We start from the raw sequence: 17,719 nt of genomic DNA, 5'->3' as shown, positions 1-17,719 counted from the left end.
AAAATACTTGTATAAAATGTTTTATTACAAAAAGTTTCCAATTTTCATTAACAATAAAAAAGAACTAAACAAATTTAAATTTGCACTATTACTGTTTTATATAAAAAACTAGTTTCTATCAAGAAAAAAAAAAACTTAATACTCGGTTACATTGAATTCTATTAAACAAATGTTTAAACACGCGCTATGTAAGTATAATGTTATAAATTTGCCAACTAAAATTTCTGCTTGCTTAATTAACAATTATTTTAAATACGTGTTAAAAAAAAAATATCTGCTAAGGTTAATCAAAAAAACATTCTGAAAATACATTATTAATTTTAAACTAGTTTTGTGAAACTCGGACAAAAAAGAAAGTTTAAGTTGAAATAACAAATAGATGATATAACTATATAAAAAGTGAAAGCTTATAGCATTAAAATTTTATAAACCTTGTTTTAGAAGAAAATAAACAATTTTAATCCATGGTATATAGATATTACTAGTTTGTAACAAAAAACAGGGATCAAACTATATATAAGGAAGAAAAACTAAATAAAAATTCTTTTAAAAAGAAAAAAATAACATTTAATTTAAAAAAAACATTTAATATGCTTGAGATTTGTCACAACTTTTTCATCAATTATGAGAAAATTGTTTAAAATTTTTTCTATAATTGCTTTTTTTACAAAAAACAGATTTTTCACCCAATTTTATTCATAAAAGCTAAGTATTTTTTCAAACATATAAGTTTAGTATATTGTAGGAAGATAAAGCTAATTAAATAAACTTATTTTATATATTAAAAAATTTATTCTGACTGGGGTTTATTTTCCTGTATAAATAAAAATCTTGTCAAGAAAATTATATAAAAAACCGTTGAAATATTGTTTATGACAGAATACTTAACGAATTTATTCTTTCAAGAATTTATTTTACAAACTAAGTTTCGGTCAAAGACCTTGTCAGTGCTTTAATAATTCTTATTCAAATAGAATTGCACTTATTCATTGAACGAATAAAAATTATTTAAGCACTGACGAGGTCTTTGACCGATTTTAGTTTGTAAAATAAATTCTTGAAACAATAAATTCATTATTTCTCCTCCAGTATTTGAGACCTCTCTATTTGTTTTATTAAAACCAAAACATGTAATAACAGAATACTTAACTTTAAATCAGCTCTTTCATTGCTTTTTAAAATTCACTGTCTATATATACAATCATTTTTGTGTATATTAGCATTGAAATATCAACATTTTAGGAAGAACGAATTTTCTTCGCTTAAAAAATATTTAAATGTAGTTAGAAATAAAAATAAGAATGAACATACTTGGTTTTATAACTGCTGTGCGTGACTTACTAAAAACATGTTTAATATTCATAAAAACTAGCATTCAATACTAGGTTTTTAAAACTCAATTGCCTAAAAAGTATTTTTTTTGGAATTTAATTTAGTTGCTTAAGTAAAAGGATGCTTGACTGGGTTGTAACTTTGTTGTGTTGAAATAAAAACAAGTGTAATAATTTTACATGTTAAAACTATTTATTCAATATTTTTATCGTTTTCATTACGTACAGAATTTTTTGTGTACTATCTGGTATTTAAAAAACAAACTCACAACAACAAAAAATTAACAATTACTAATAGTTTACAAAATATGTAAAAACTGAGAAAGTTTATCTGTACTAACAAAGAAACTTATACTTTTTAATTTTTATAATGCCGTCAGAAAAAGTTGTTTTCGAAGTTATCAAAATAAAATTTAAGTTTTCAACTTTTATCAAAAAGTTTTGTATACATCGTAGCTTACTTATAGGTGTCAGTTGTTTAAATTTCGACTAAAAGCTAAAAAAAATAAAACTATTACTATTTTTAGAAAACATAAAGAAAAGTGTATAACTATACATTTAAAAAATGTGTAGCGTGTTTTATATAGGTTTCAAAAAGTATCATAGTTGCATTGTTGTTAATAAGATCATGTGTTTTTCATTCCTTCATAAGTACTAGAGATCTGAATATTTTACAAGGTCAAAATAGTGCTATATTGTAAAAAGCAATAGTGCATCTACTTATGACATGATAAAATTTAATGATGTAGGAAACATAGAACTAAAAGTAAACTGTTTGCTGGTGTATTAATGATCTTGAGGTATAAAACATTTAAAGAAGAAAAAAACTTTGATTATCATCGAAATATTTCTTTAAAATGTTTATATCAAGAGTCAAATACTTGGTAAAACTTCATATTTTAAATATTATTTTTAAGCTTTTATCAGTTTTTGAAACCTTTCTGCAAAAAAGTTATTGATCAATAAAAACATATCTGGCAAAGCTGATTTACTTGCTTAAAATCAACTAAGTAGACTTAGTTTATTTTCATTTATTACAGTAAGACTGTTTTATCGATTCAAACAAACTAGATTGTTAAAAGCTTGTGAAATAGTACAGAAAGTCAGAAGGTTTTTTTAAGTGCAAAGTTATATAAAGGGCTTTTTTAATCAGCTAAAAATTTAAATTTTGAAGTAAATTAGATATTTTCCTCTATATTTTAGCTGGGCTGGTTTCAGAAATGCACTGAGTATCACTTCTGCATGAACTGATACTTTTTTGGCCAAATATTTCCAATAATAAATGAATAAACAAATTATCTTTTTATTGGAAACAACAAGTTAAAGAATAAAATTATATTTAAAAAAAATCTTAATAATAACAAAAAGTTTAAGCTCGTGCAAAAGAGACGCTTCGAGCATTTGTGACCCGTTCTCATTTTAGCTAAAAAAATATTTTTTTCATAGAATTCATAAATAGTAATAACAATTATTCAGGGTAATTAGTATGTTTAAAAACTATAACATTTGGATTTCTTTATACTTTATTTATAATAAAAAGATATATATGTGTAACTTTTAAGAAATTATTAAGTATTTTTAAAGGGCTGGGAAAAATAGTTTTTGAACTACTTTTAAATTATAAAAAAAAAATAAAAAGAATAATGCTTCCATACATTAGAGTATCTAAAAATCCTATATCTTGTATTGAGTATATCTTTAGAATTGTTGTCTTTAACTATTAAATCAAGTGCTCAAACACAAATGTGAGCGATAATAACAGCAATACCAAACGTTTATTTAGTACTACCACGGTCTCACTACTTTATAGTAGATCTTCAGGTACAATAATAAAACGACGATTTAAAATATACCAGAGCTCGCTACACTATGCTCCACTTCAGATCGTGCTGCTATAAATTAATTTAATCTTATTTTATTTATTGCATTGTAGTTTATGTTTTTTGAATCGTCCTTAAATCTAATTCATTTTATTTTTATTTCGTCGTAAATACTTAACTAAGTTGTATTTTAGTTAGACTTTTGTCCTAACAACTACTATTACTTATAAATACTTATCAGAGTATTACTAACCACCTCTAACTACCTTCTTATCTTTATATATATAAAGTGCTTTAGATCGTCGTTTTATTATTGTACCTGAAGATCTACTATAAAGTAGTGAGACCGTGGTAATGCTAAATTCACGTCTGGTATCCGAACGTATTATTATTACTATTATTATTATTATTATTATTAACAAGTAAATCAAAAGTTTTTGTCAGCTTGTGTGATGTGACATTATTTGTTACACTATATAAAGTTTTAGACTTTGTAAATATTTTAAGTTATATGAAAATTTAACGTTTTATTTTAATTCTGTATAGCTTAGGTTTTAAAACTAATTTAGTTTTAATTTGTACAGTACTTAACAAAACAAAGATGTTTTTTAAATTACTAATCTGAATAACTAAATAATCCTTCATTGAAATGCACTTAGTAGTTTAGTAAAATTTCATTATTTAAAACATCTGAATTTTCTACATGTACGAATATTTTTAGTGTGTAGAAACCTTTTTTTGTTATTAGATGATCCTACCTACACGAATTAAGTAACTTATTATAGAAAGCACATATCAATATTCTGACTATTAAGGTAACATTGTCGTAATATTAAACAAAGTTATCTTTAAAGGTCTTACGTGAGATTTTTAGTAAAAAAAGTTAAGTAGTTTTCTTATTACTGTTTCAATACCAACTTTATTGTAGTACATAACTTCGGAAAACTAACAAAAGTTGAAAATGTTTTTAGTTTAGTAAAGTATTAGTTTAGTAAAGAAAATTGAAAATTGCCATTTTAAGCTTTTATTATTTTATTAAAAAAAACAATAAAATTATTTATTTTGATTATATAAAACTGCCTCATTTACAAAATTGCTTAATTTGTTATTATATATTCGAGTGAACATGTTTCGCTAGGATCTCTATTAGCAAACTTTAAATTTTGAATAGCTAATCTACAAAGTAAATAGCTTATTTAAATAATGATATTGAAGTGCAAATTCACTTTTCTTATCATTACTAGGCTTCGGTAAATTGAAATTATAAAAATTAATTTACTTTTTTATAGCCAAGTGTTTGATGATATGACGTAATAATAAAATTTTATTAAACTCATTTTAGTTTTATATTTCAGTACTTATCTATTAATTTAACATTTAAACTTTAAGTATGGCGAGCGTTAACGTTCATTGGAAAAAAGCAATACACGGTCTTATTAATTTAGGCTTTACTAATAAGACAGTGAGAATATGTTAGTTTATACATTTTCGTTATATATTAAAATGAACCTAAACTTAATTTGTTAATTAACTCTCTGCAGGTGATGAAGCAAATGAACATTTAGAACAGTTGATTAAGTTTTTACAAGAGCTTGACCAAGAGAGACGAAATATGATAGAGGAGTTAGAAACGGTTAATATAAAAGCAGAGTCATTAAAAAATTCTGCACAACCATTAATAGACAAATACGAAGAAGAGAATGTAAGTTTTGAGTTTCATTAAAGATAAACCTAAGAACACTGTTAATCAATACTTATCATTATAATTTGAAATCTAATCTTTGAAAACATTCGGTTAAATTCATTAATTAAAACAATTTAAAAACTGAAAAAAAAAAAAAAAATTAAAAAAAAGTTAAATTAAAGTTTTAACCTTGCAGATTCTACCGTTAGTTAGTTAATTTTTAGCTAGCAGCATTACTGTTTAAAATATTTGGTATTTAATTAAATAAATTGTGTCACATATCAAACAAAAATGTAAAGATATCTTTCGTTAGCTTAGAAATACTTTTGTTGCAAAACAATATATGTAGCTTAATTTTTACTGTTTTAAGTACAATTTTTATTATTACTATTATTATAGAAAATGGTAGTGAGAAGAAGTGTGACGATGAATAACACTGATATAATGAGAAAAGTAAATGAAATAAACCAACAAAGTCTTAGGAAAAGTCCAAGCGGTAAAAAGGTTAAAAAACAATTAAAGTCATTAAACATTTTGAAAATTTGCTATAAAATGTAATATAAAAACTTTTACATTTTCAAAGTCAACTTATAAAAAGTTAAAGTTTCGATAGCACCTCTGATAATTTATCCAGTTTTGTTTAATATCAAATAGATTTTGTTTAGAATTTCAAATAAAAGTAAATCTATTTAAACCTAGGATAGACTATCTCTTGGATTACAATGTGAGGATCTTAAGAACACTTTATTTTTGAAACGTCAAGCTTACATTAACCTAAACAAAGATATTTCAGATGTAATGAATAAACGAATTATGGTTAAAATAAAAGTTCAAGAACTAGCGTTAGTTTTTATTATTTTAAGTTTTACTATTTAAGATTTATTTAAGATAGCTATAAAAAAAAAGATAAGTTAAAATTTTTTATGGTTTTTGTTATCTCTTGTTTTCATAGAATAGTAAAATACTATTGCCCTAGTTTAGTTTTTTATTAAAACTAATACTTTTAATATAAAAGCTTTTTGATTCATCGTTTGTTTTTCTGTTTCTATTTTTAGAGAATTTTAGAAACTACGTATAAACCACAATTATTACTTTAATAACTGTAGTCGTTCTATAACATCTTTTTTTACTTTATATGACTAACAATTGTATTGTTTTCTGTTTAGATTGAATTAAACCAGTACTTTTTATTAAAAACGAATGTGAAGTTTAGTTTTTAATGCTATACATTAGTTCATTTAATGCTTTCAAATTATTGAGGGCAAAAGAGTTTGTAGTTTCTCCAAGAATAGCTATACTAAAACTTTAATACTGTTCATTTTGACTGTTGTAGCTGAATCTAGAGCAGGGTTTCCAAAACTCATTTTCATAAACGTCCCTTTTACAGAAAATTGAAAACATGATCGTCTTAATACATTAGAAACCCCATAGTACCTAGTGTATTTTCCAAACTTCTCGTGAAATGTACCTAAGTACCTCCTTAAAGCCCCTTTGCAGCTTACGGCCCCCTGGCTGGCTAAATAGATCCCAAGGGCCATATGGGCCACTTTTGGAAACTCTGCTTTAAGATAAATTCTTTACATAATAGTGTTATTAAAAACTTATCATTTAACCTATCAATTGTTTTTGCCGTTTTTTAATGTCAAGGTAGATTTTGAGGTATAACGGATAAAGGTCGGAAATTTTATAGGGACTTTACAAAAGAAACATACTAATACGCTAAAAAACACTGTTTAAAAAAATCACAGTTTATAAATAATTAATTTTTCAACTTTCTCAGTCTAATCTTTATACACTACCAAATAATAACTGCTTACAATAATTTGTTCTAAACCATGCAAAAAAACTGTTTTGAAAAACCTAGGAAAAGGTAAATTTTCAACGGTTTTTTGAATTTTTCAAAAATTTGCTCCTCATACGTTTAAACTTTTACAACACTAACGTTGAACTATCTTTTATATAAATAGCTTTTTAGTTCATTTTAAGGTTTTTGAATTATTGGCAATGTTATTTTTAGTAAAATAAAAAGTTCTATCTAATTTGTACTGCTTTAACTTGAATACAAAAGTAAATCCTATTTAAAGTTTTCAATAATTTTTAGAACAGAATACGAAAAATCTATAGTGCAGAGGTTTCAAAACAAAATAAAAATTAAACTACTTCGAAAGAAATTAATTGACCGACATAAACAATTAGCACTTGAAAAAATAATTTTTAAGCAAGAACTAGGTATTCTTTGTAAAGAAGTCAGTGTAGAAATGTACTTTTTTTACAATATTTAGTTGTTTTTGTTTTATGGCTAACAATTGTAACCTATATGCGTTCGGTTACTTTATCTGATTTAATATAATATATAAACTAAATAAATTTTTAATTATTCTACCTTTCTTGAATGTTTAACATTATCTGTTTTTTACCTGTTTACAAGCAACTTTAACTTATTTGTTTTTAATTTGAAATTTTTTTTTCATGTAAATCAGATTATATACGACAATAGGCATGTTTACTCTCTTGTTAAGTTTAAAAACTATTGTCATTATATTATTCAAGAAAAAAATTCTTCTTAATTAGCCAGCTCGTTTTTTTAAACATTTAAATCAGGGTGGAATATTTTGCAGTTAGAAGAAAATAAGGAAGTAAATGATACAATTCGGGAGAAACTTGAAGATATATATTTGAGCTGTTGCAGCGGTGATGAAAGAAACAAAAGTTTGAAAGAAGAAAACGACCTCATTATACAGCAATTGAAAGCTAGAAAGCTAAGTGTTAGTATTTAAAATCTGAGTTTACGTAACTTTTTACTCAATATGCGGTAGGTACACTCTTTTTATAAAATCGATTTCAAAAACTTTAGGTTTCATTGAATTTAAATGATCACTATAAAAGAATTAATTTAGTTTTATTTCTACGCTGGTAAAAAGTTTGCGTGCAAAACAAAAACTCTATATTTTGATTATATAAATAAAATTTTGAAACTTTTAGAATTTGTAGTTTGTACCAAAAAGAACAAGTTATCTACCGAATTTCGTCAAATTTTAATTCAATAAATATCAAGGGAGCATAGAACAGTCTTTTAGAATAAAACTTAAACGCCTTTTATTTCAAATTACTCGCACTAAATTTATAACGAAAAAAATCTTTTAAAAGACACAAGTTCTAAGCAAGTCGTAAAACACAAACTAATATGCAGGTTTAGATACTTCTAAATATAGTTTCATTAAAAAATACGTAGGTAAATACTTGAAAGTTTATACAACAGTATGGTATCTAAGTATTAACTTTATTATAAAAGTTTAGCTTTTTTTTACATACTTTAATGATTTTATTACTTACATACTAATAAACATAATTCTCTTATAGTCTTGTAGTTTTTAAAGATAGTTGTGTATATTTTCTCATCATATAAATTTTTTATTCATTTTTGATAACGATAATTTTTGAGTAAGCAAGTTCTATTTTTAATAGATTAGTTTTTATTGTTTTAATTCTAAATTAGGTTCTCATTCATTTAAATACTTTAATAGTCAGTCTAAGTCTTTTAACTCGTTTACAAATACTATTAGAGTTTTATACAAAAATTTCTTATGTTAAAATTAAATAGATGCTGAGTGCTGAGGAAAAAATTGAGTATTTTAAAATTGCAATAAAAAAGGAACAAATGGCATTAACGAACGATGAAAAAGATTATGATCGACTTTGTTTTGAGCTAAAGGTAAAAAAGCTTAACCTATCTTACGAAGGATAACATTTCCAATTTGTACTTTATTTATTTTAAATTAAAGTTTTGAAATTTAAGCTAAACTGTATACTTCATAATTTAAATTACTACTTCTGATTTACTTTGTTTTAAAGTTTCCAATTTTTAGAATACTATCAACGACCAAAAAAAGAAAAACGAGGAAATTGATAGTTTGCTTAAAGAAGAAATTCAAGGAAACCGTATTAGGTTAGATTCTCTAAAGAAAAAAAGGCATTACACTGGAGTAATAAATGACAAATTATCTACCTTGAAACGCGAATTAAAATTGAAAACGCAAAAAATGTACAACTTGAATGAAAAAGTAAACACAAATTGTTTTTACCATTGTTGATTTATATTTTATTATAATACTAAACAGTTAAAGTTTTGAAAAATTAAAACTGAACAAACGTCTTAGGTAACTAATTCAAAATAAATTTACTTAAATAGTAGAAGAAAAAAAAAACGTTGTAATGAGATTAGGGCAAATTAAACATCCTATTCTGTAAAACAAAACTTTGGGTCGTTTTGGTTTAGGTTTTTAATTCTAAGCTTTTGAGTACTTTATCTAGTTAAAAAAAGTATTAATTACTTAAAGAAAGTGTTAAAAACTGTACGTTTTATAGATCTTTTTATATTTTGTATACCCTACTTAAAAAGAATTTTTTTGTGGTTACTTTACTCGAAGTTACAACTAAACTTTTGTTGTTTTTTCATTTTAAAAATTAGTTTCGATATTCGCGTATAATTTAATTTTAAGATATAAACAGTTGCATAATTTTATAAAAAATTAATACTGGAACAATTTAATCCTAGGATAGACCTAGATATGTTATTATCTTATTAAATGACTTTATTTTGTTTTTTTAAATCTTACATTAACACTTTAAACTTTTTATTTACTTTTCTGTTTATTTTATTGTATACATACAACTTAAACATTACTAAATTTAAATAGAGAAATATAATATTTTTATACGGAAGAATAATTTTTTATCTTTTAAGAACAGATTAGAAACTTAGAAAGAGAGGAAGAAATGTTAGAGAAAAACCATATAGGATTCCTAAAGCGGCACAAAGTTCAGACTGATCAACTTGCAAAAGTTCATGAAAACTGGAATGATATTATTCAGAAGAGACAAGAAGAGCTTGATTGGGAGAAAAAATCTAGGTACTTTATGTCGTTACATCTATTGAAGCTTTCAAATTGACAGACTAGCAAAATTTTAATATTTTATTTCAATTCATTAGGGGTGTAGGGGTAAATCACTTTCAAAAAAGTCAGTCTTATTTTGAAAAATTTAAGTATGCCATCACTTACTTTTTACAGTCTTTTAAAATTCAAAGTACCTTTTATGATGTAAGCGTCATCAGCTAAGAATCTGAACGAATTTTTAGTTTAGTTGGGGTTATAAGATGAAAAAAACAATAATTTAATAGAATTTTGGTAAACATTTTAAAATTTTGTAATTTTTGTTTTCTTGAAAGTAGTTCTGAAATTTTCGCATTTGTTTTATATTTGAAATAACCCGCTTCAGTAATAATTGTCTACGGTAGTAAGGAAAGAAATGAGCATAAAGTTAATAAAATTAAATATACTGTTTATAGTACGACAATTAAAAGCGCTCAGAATGTTTGGTCCTATGACCTGGTGCACGAAAAAACTTTCGGTTATATTTAAGATATCAACAATTGTAAATTTTATTGATAATTCTATGAGAGTTATAACTTTTACCGTTAGTAAGTTAGTGAAGTACTTTCAAAACTTTTTAAAAGCTATAAACATCAGAGCTAAGTAGGTAGTATACAAAAATTACTAAACTTATTTGTTAATCGTTTTTACAAAATGTATTACAGCTTTTAAAAAACTCTTTTTAACTATCTATAAAGCTTTAAATATGTACAACTATGATTTACAGAACTAATACAAAAGAAGAACAAGATAATTTAGTATATATACTTGCTAACTTTGATGAAAACGCTAATCAAAAATTAGCACTATCAACTGAAAATATCGAAAACACCAAGTAAAAATTGATCTAATGTTTTTAAGAAACCATATAATTTAGTGTAAAAAAGCTATGCGTTGTTTAAAACAAATCAAACGTAATCTTTTCTGATTGAAAAATTTCTCTTTGCCATTTTATTAAATAGGTTTTTATGACAATTAATCAAAAATATAGTAAATCAAGCTTATTAGAGATAAAGTAAAAGAGACGAATTCGGAGCTTAAATTATTACTGGAAGAAATAAAAAATATACAAGATGAGCTTAGTGGACTTGAAGAAGTTGTTCCAAAAAAGGAAGAAAAACTGTTACTGGACAAGGATGAAGTTAAAAAAGATATTTCTAATTTAGAAGTTTCAATTGTCGACGAAAAAGTAAGAATTTTTTGTACAATACATTTATTTATGTAAGATGTTTTTTAAAAACTTAATATAGCAAGTTTTGGTTTTGTAAAAATGTTACAGCAGAATTACTTTTTTTGCTGTTATAACGTAAGCGTAGTAAAGTAAAACTTAGTATGCTTACTAAAATTCTGATAACCCTTACATATGTATAAACAAACAACTAAAAGAGAAATCGATTTAACCTTAATGCAATTTTATCTTTGAAGAACTTTGTTTTACAAAAGTTAGTTAGTGCCAGCAAGTTATCTAGATTTTGATTAAAATTTTTCAAGCTATGTATTATGTATACAAGTCTTTGGGTACATTACCGAGAAGTTTTCTGTAATATTAATTGTCAATATAGTTCTAATATTTTATGTACACATATATGTATATTTAAACATATTTATACGATTATTATGTCGTCCGTAAATAAAAATCTTTGTAAACTGTTGTAAGTAAACATTATATAATTTACTGTTATCAGAGTTTTTATAACAAAGCGTTTAATCATAAAGATCCCACTAAGCAAAGCCAGTTGGAAAATCAAAACAACTATTTTTGCACATCAATACTTTATTCAACTAACTTTAAATTTACTTTCCTAACATATAAATAATTAATGAAACTAAACTAACTAGTCGTCTTTTTAAAAGAAACTAAATTATATAACTTTAAATTGTAAGTTACAAATACATATTTAAAAGTAGATATACTTAATACATAAAAACATATTATACATATTTTTTTTTGCATGTTTTCTTATTTTACATTTTAATCTTAGCAGACTCTGTTGAGCTATTAATATCTAACAACCAGCGAAACATTATTAGTTGAATAAAAAATATAAAATTACTTGTTTTTATTTAATTCTTTGTAAATTTTATAAAACTGTTTTAAGTATCGCTGTAGAAATTTATGCACAAAAATCAGATTTATAACAATAAGTGAAGCAGGTTGCTTAAATATTTGAAAACGCGCGTTGAATCTAAGTATTTAGTAACGTTATTAAAAGTAACTTAATCTTTTATCTAAACTAGAACTTGTACTGTTAAGCAATCAAACAAATCAAAAACCAAGCTTTGTTGATATAACTTAGTTTTCAGAAAACAAAAGTTGTGCTTAAAGAGAAAATTGATATATTAGAGCCAATATACCTCGAACTTAAGCAGTCTTATACAAATGTAAAAGCTGAAAAACGAAAAAGTTTCGTAGATTTACAATGCAAAGACGAAAAAATTTGGGAGAAAAAGCAGCATAAAAAAAAGTATAAGAACAGACTGAGAGGTAGTTTGCTAAAGTTAAGTTGTTATCTTAGATAGTTAAAAAGTATACTCTGTTAAATTTAAAAACATCAAATTGAAAAGTACTAAATTTAATTTATCTTTGTCCAATATAAAAATTTAAGTTTTATGCATGTGCTTTTAACTAAAACATAAAATGGTTCATAACAATAAGTGCATGTAAAATCGTTTTTTATTTCTAAAATTTTAATGTTAATGAATATAAGCTTAATATCTTGTAATTAAGAGTAGTCCTAAGTATTATCCTAAAACTTACTAACATCTTTGTTGACACTGTTGACAGAAATGGACACATTGATAGAAAGTTTAAAATTAGAGCTGTTATTTGTGAATAAAAATGTGCTTCAAAACGACATGAAGCACAGAGAAGAACTTTTGCTAAGTGGGGATGCATTAAGATCCCTGCTAAAAATGGACCACAGTCTGGTAGTTGAAAACACGAACATTGTAGTAGGCGCAAACAATTGCATTTCTATTTTGGAAGGTATTTTTGTTTAACTAAGTAGTTTTCGCGTTACAATCATATAATATTAAAAGGCAAAAAATCAAAAAATAATCTGTGAAAACTTTATTTAGATAATAAATTATAATTCTTTATTAACTCTATGAAAGAAAATAAATCAGCTTGTCTTAGTTTGAGCCCTCCATAAGGAATCTATTGTTGCCTCCGACTTTGACCGGCTATATCTCAAAAATTATTTTTAATTTTTAAAATCTGTAAAAAGCATCTTCTAGCTAATTAAAAAAATATATAACAAATTTAAATTGTGAAAAAAGTATTACCCCCCTATGCCATTAAGTCTCACATAGTTTTAAAGAAAATGTTAATAATTTTTGACTATACTCCCTATCAGAAGTTTTTATAGGTATTTTTTCTAATCAAAAAGTGCTAATAAATTGAAACTGACTATAACATAAAAAAAGAAGCTTATTTTTAGGCTTTTTTGAAGGCTTAATATTAACATAAACGTTTAAAATAAATTTTATTAAGAAATTTGGCTTCCGCTTATCAAAACTTAGCACTAAATTTTTTTGAATATTTGTACTATTCAACCTACTTTTAAACTTTACCTAACTTTTGACTGCAGAATAAACTCATAAATGTTATCAAACTAACTTGACGTTTAGTAAATTAAAGTTTTTCAGACGATTTTCATAAATTACTGTTCTACATTCGTGAGGTGACATCAAAGCCCCAGCAAATTTGTACATTACAGCTGACTTTTAATCGCCTGATTGAATTCACTGTAAACTTAGAAGCTCAAACACAAAATGAAATGAGAAAATCAATCAATAAGATTGACGAGTTTAAGGTTTTGTTTAGTTTCTAAATATAAAGAAAAATTTAATATATTGCATTATTATTGCAAGCTTATTGTCCTACACTGGACCCATGCATCAAAACCTGAACCACTTAAACTAAAAGACTTATAACGAAGAGACTAAAGTGAAATTATAATACAAAAATTCACAATGTTTAAATAATAAAACATAATTGAATTTATTCATATTATATAAATTTTGTATAACTTTTTTTCTAATTTTTGAAGTTTATTTGTGAAAGCTTAGAAAATTAGTATTTTCAAAACTTTTACTGTATAAAACTAAGATTAATATGTTTCTTTAATAGAAATATGTGTTTTTCTTTGTTTTTTTTTAATTTATACTAGTATAATTGATCATTCTGTATTACTTAAACAGGGGACTGTTGAAGCTTCAGTAAACAAAGTTAAAAACACTGTCAATCGCTTAAATTCATACATTGATAGATTTGAAAATGAACACAAAGAAAAAATCAACGATTTTGTAAAAGGTTTTAGAAACAAATTTTTGAAAATTTAGCCTAAATCAAGCTTTGTGCAAATTTGAATTATAAGATTAATAATTAATTTAAGTATTGTAGTTAATCTGGTTCAACATTTTGTTAGTTTTGAAATGAAATGATGTTTTTATGTTTTATATTTTTATTTTTCCAAATAAGTTATAAGAGGTAGGATACATTACTTTTAACAAGTTTTTGTAATAAAAGATAAACTGTTAATATAGTTTTTATATATAAAGCTCCGAATTCCGATCAACATTTTATTAAAAACTGAGTGTTTTTGGTGTACTTTGGTTTAGAAATTTGGTTGCTGAGTTATAGCTGTGTATTGTAAAATGAAACAGTATTTTTTAATCTTTCCTTAATAACTTTATAATAGGGGTGATCAATATACGACACACACAAGCCAGATCTAGCTCATCAAACAAAATTACCTGACCTGCAACATATTCTTTAGGTTAAAACAACTTATGCAAAAAACAAAAGTCTATAGTTTTTATATCAAACATTTTCAAAAACGTTTTTAATTTTATTTTCAGTAAACAGTAGTGTTAATTAAGTTTTAAACTTTTGTTGCATAAGTTTGCGAAATCACGCGGTCCGCGAAGACGTTTAAAAAGTCTATCCCACAAAAAAAATTGTGAGTTTGGCTGGATAACTAGAAAATTTAACTACCCTTACTTCATATTGAGATTTAAGTAGAATAAGAAAGTTTTTGGTTAGTAGAGTCATGTATGATACTTTAATTCACACATTCATTATAAATAACAACCTATTAAAAGCAAGCTATTTATAACTTTTCCATAGTATCACTCTACTGATACAATACAGTTTTGTTTAGTTAAATTGTATACTGATTTTACCAAATTTATCTAATACTTTCAGAATTGGAAGTATCAAAACCCAAAAACTTAAGATGCGTAGGTTCACGAGTTTTACTACAATCAGACTCTGACCTCTCCCAAAGTACTTCAAAGTCCTGGTCACGAATTATTAAAAAACCTTTACCAAAAATTCCTACAAGAACTTCAAGGAATCTTGAGTAAACATTATTAAGTACTATGTACTTTATCGCGTAAAATAAGTAACTGCAATTACACGAAAAATAAAAGAACTGATATGCTTTATAGCAAAAAAATATACTGTCTTGATTTATTTTTAAGTAAATAATAGTTGTGTAGATGATTTATTTTTCTACAGACTTCAGATAATTGGTTTTGAATCTTTTAGTTTTTAGTTTATTCCATTAAATTTAAACTTTTGCCTAAAAACTATCTATTAAAAAAAAACCAAAAACTTCATTCCGATTATCATACTACGGTTTTACAATTAGAACAACTTTAGAAATATAAATTTTACCAAACATTTTATTTTTTCAATATTTTACTTAACAAACACTTTTTAATAATACTTTTTTAAATTATAACTTTGTACTACCATTCATACTTAATTATCTAAGTGTATGTTAAAGAGTTATATAATGTTTATAATTATTTAAGCTAAAAAAATTTCAATAACTACTAAACTTCTATTAAATTAAGCTCAGTGATTTAGATCCAACTTAAAAGTTTTAAATACGAGTAGACAATTATCACTGTTTATGAAATTATCTTTATTAAGTAATAAGTGTCAAAAGAAACAGGAGTTTATAACTTAGTATCGGTTGGTACTATATACAGTGAATTTGTCTGAAGGCAATAAAAAACTAATAATAGCTGTAAGTTCAATAAGTGGAATTTTTGTGATCTTCAATTTAAAACTGAGCTGCGACTACTTAAAAAGCTTTACTATCATTTCTAACTCGCAAACATTTTAATATCCAACATTTTTAATTCGACCGTTTTAAACTCGACCAAATTAAACTTTATAATGTTAAACTAGATCATTTCAAAGTCGATCATTTAAATTCTACCATTTTAAACAAAATATTTTAAAACTCGACAAGATTAAATTTGATCATTATAAACTTGATCACTTTAAGTTTTTATCGTTGTATGCATAAGACCTTAACTACTAGAGGTTATAAATTTTGTCGGAAATACTACTGCTCATTTTTAAATATAATGGTTTATTAATTTTCAGTAGTCAAAGTTTTTGTATTAGTTAGTTAAAGATAGTTCAAACAGTTTCATCTTATGTTATCAGTTTTAAGTTTAAAGACCTAAACAAAGTATTTTACTTGTTTTCAACTTTTTTGACCATCATTAAAGAAGTAAAACAAATTTCTAAAAACTAAAGATCACGCTTTGAGAAGGAGACTATAAGGAAAAAACTGAACAGACAAATATACCCAGAATACTCTAAAAGCAATTAGTTACTTACTTAGAAAGCTTTACAAACTATTTTGTTAAGAGTTTTGGTTTATTAAATTCAAGCTTTTTCTACTACTTTTACAAACAATAAAAACGTTGACTAGCTTTTTGTTATCAATAAGTTTTTTTCAAGCCTTTTTATTACGAAATAGAACTTTTTCAATTTATATAACATTTTAAAAATACAAAACACTGAATGGGTTAAAATTATACAATGATATCTTGAATTTAACTGCGAAATCAAAAAGTAAATTAAAGTAATTATTACAAAGTTGCCAAAACAAGTTGCATTAATTTTTTATGACAGTTTCTCCGAATTTTAACACAAACCGAAGCCGTTATAAACGAAGCTTAATTTAGTCTAATTTTTAAATTTCAACATTTTTGTACTTAATAAGTCAAGTCTTGACCCTGGCATGCCGATCAAATTTTTAGAAACTACAATATCTAAAATTATATAAGTATTGTATTAGCAAATTATTTAAAAACTCTTTAACTGAAAACAAGGAAATAATCATCAACAATATATCTTACTTATTTTTTTACATATGCTAAGAATGTTGAAATAATGGTTTTTCCATTATAAAAATCACAATTTTTTTTTACATTAAAGTTTATTGCAAACAAAATACAAAATAGAAGTACTTTTCGGACACGCTCTTCAGTATTAACCTGATTACTAATCCTAAGTGTGTCGAAAACTATAAAGTGGATAACTTTAAAATAATATCAGTTGCTCGTAATGAATTTCACCTAAAAACTTTAGAAGCTATATACATTTTAAGCTTAAAGCCAGATCTCTGTAAACAAAAGAAATTTGTTTATTCGACCATTTTGTTTAATTCGTTGAACTTAAATTAGTTGATTAGTAAAGTTGTGTTACATTTATATTATTTCTGATTAAACGATTGCCTTAATTTGTTAATTATTACTATTGCGTTAAATTTAATTTGTTTTCTTAAATACTTAGTTTTATTAGTTTTTATCAGTAAACCATTATTTCAGCTTGTTTTGACACGAAAAAATACTGAAGAGCGTGTCCGAAAAGTACTTCTATTTTGTAATTTGTTTGCAATAAACTTTAATATGCTAAGAAGTGTGCATAAATCTAATTTAAAACAGCTCATATTTCAAAATCTAAAATTTAAAACAAAGAGTACTACTCGCTTAAATCTAGTGACTTTACTATTTAATTTTGTTTTTTATCATAAGCAAATCTGTTAATATGTGATATACTATTATTAAACAAAGAAAAAAAAAAAAAAATGATTAAGTTGAAATTATCGAGTTTAATGTGATCAAGTTTGATATGACCAA

The sequence above is a fragment of the Thalia democratica genome, chromosome 4 (genome assembly GCF_965202585.1).
Source record: "Thalia democratica chromosome 4, ktThaDemo2.hap1.1, whole genome shotgun sequence".
NCBI lineage: Eukaryota > Metazoa > Chordata > Thaliacea > Salpida > Salpidae > Thalia > Thalia democratica.
Note: the sequence above shows the minus strand (reverse complement) of the source record.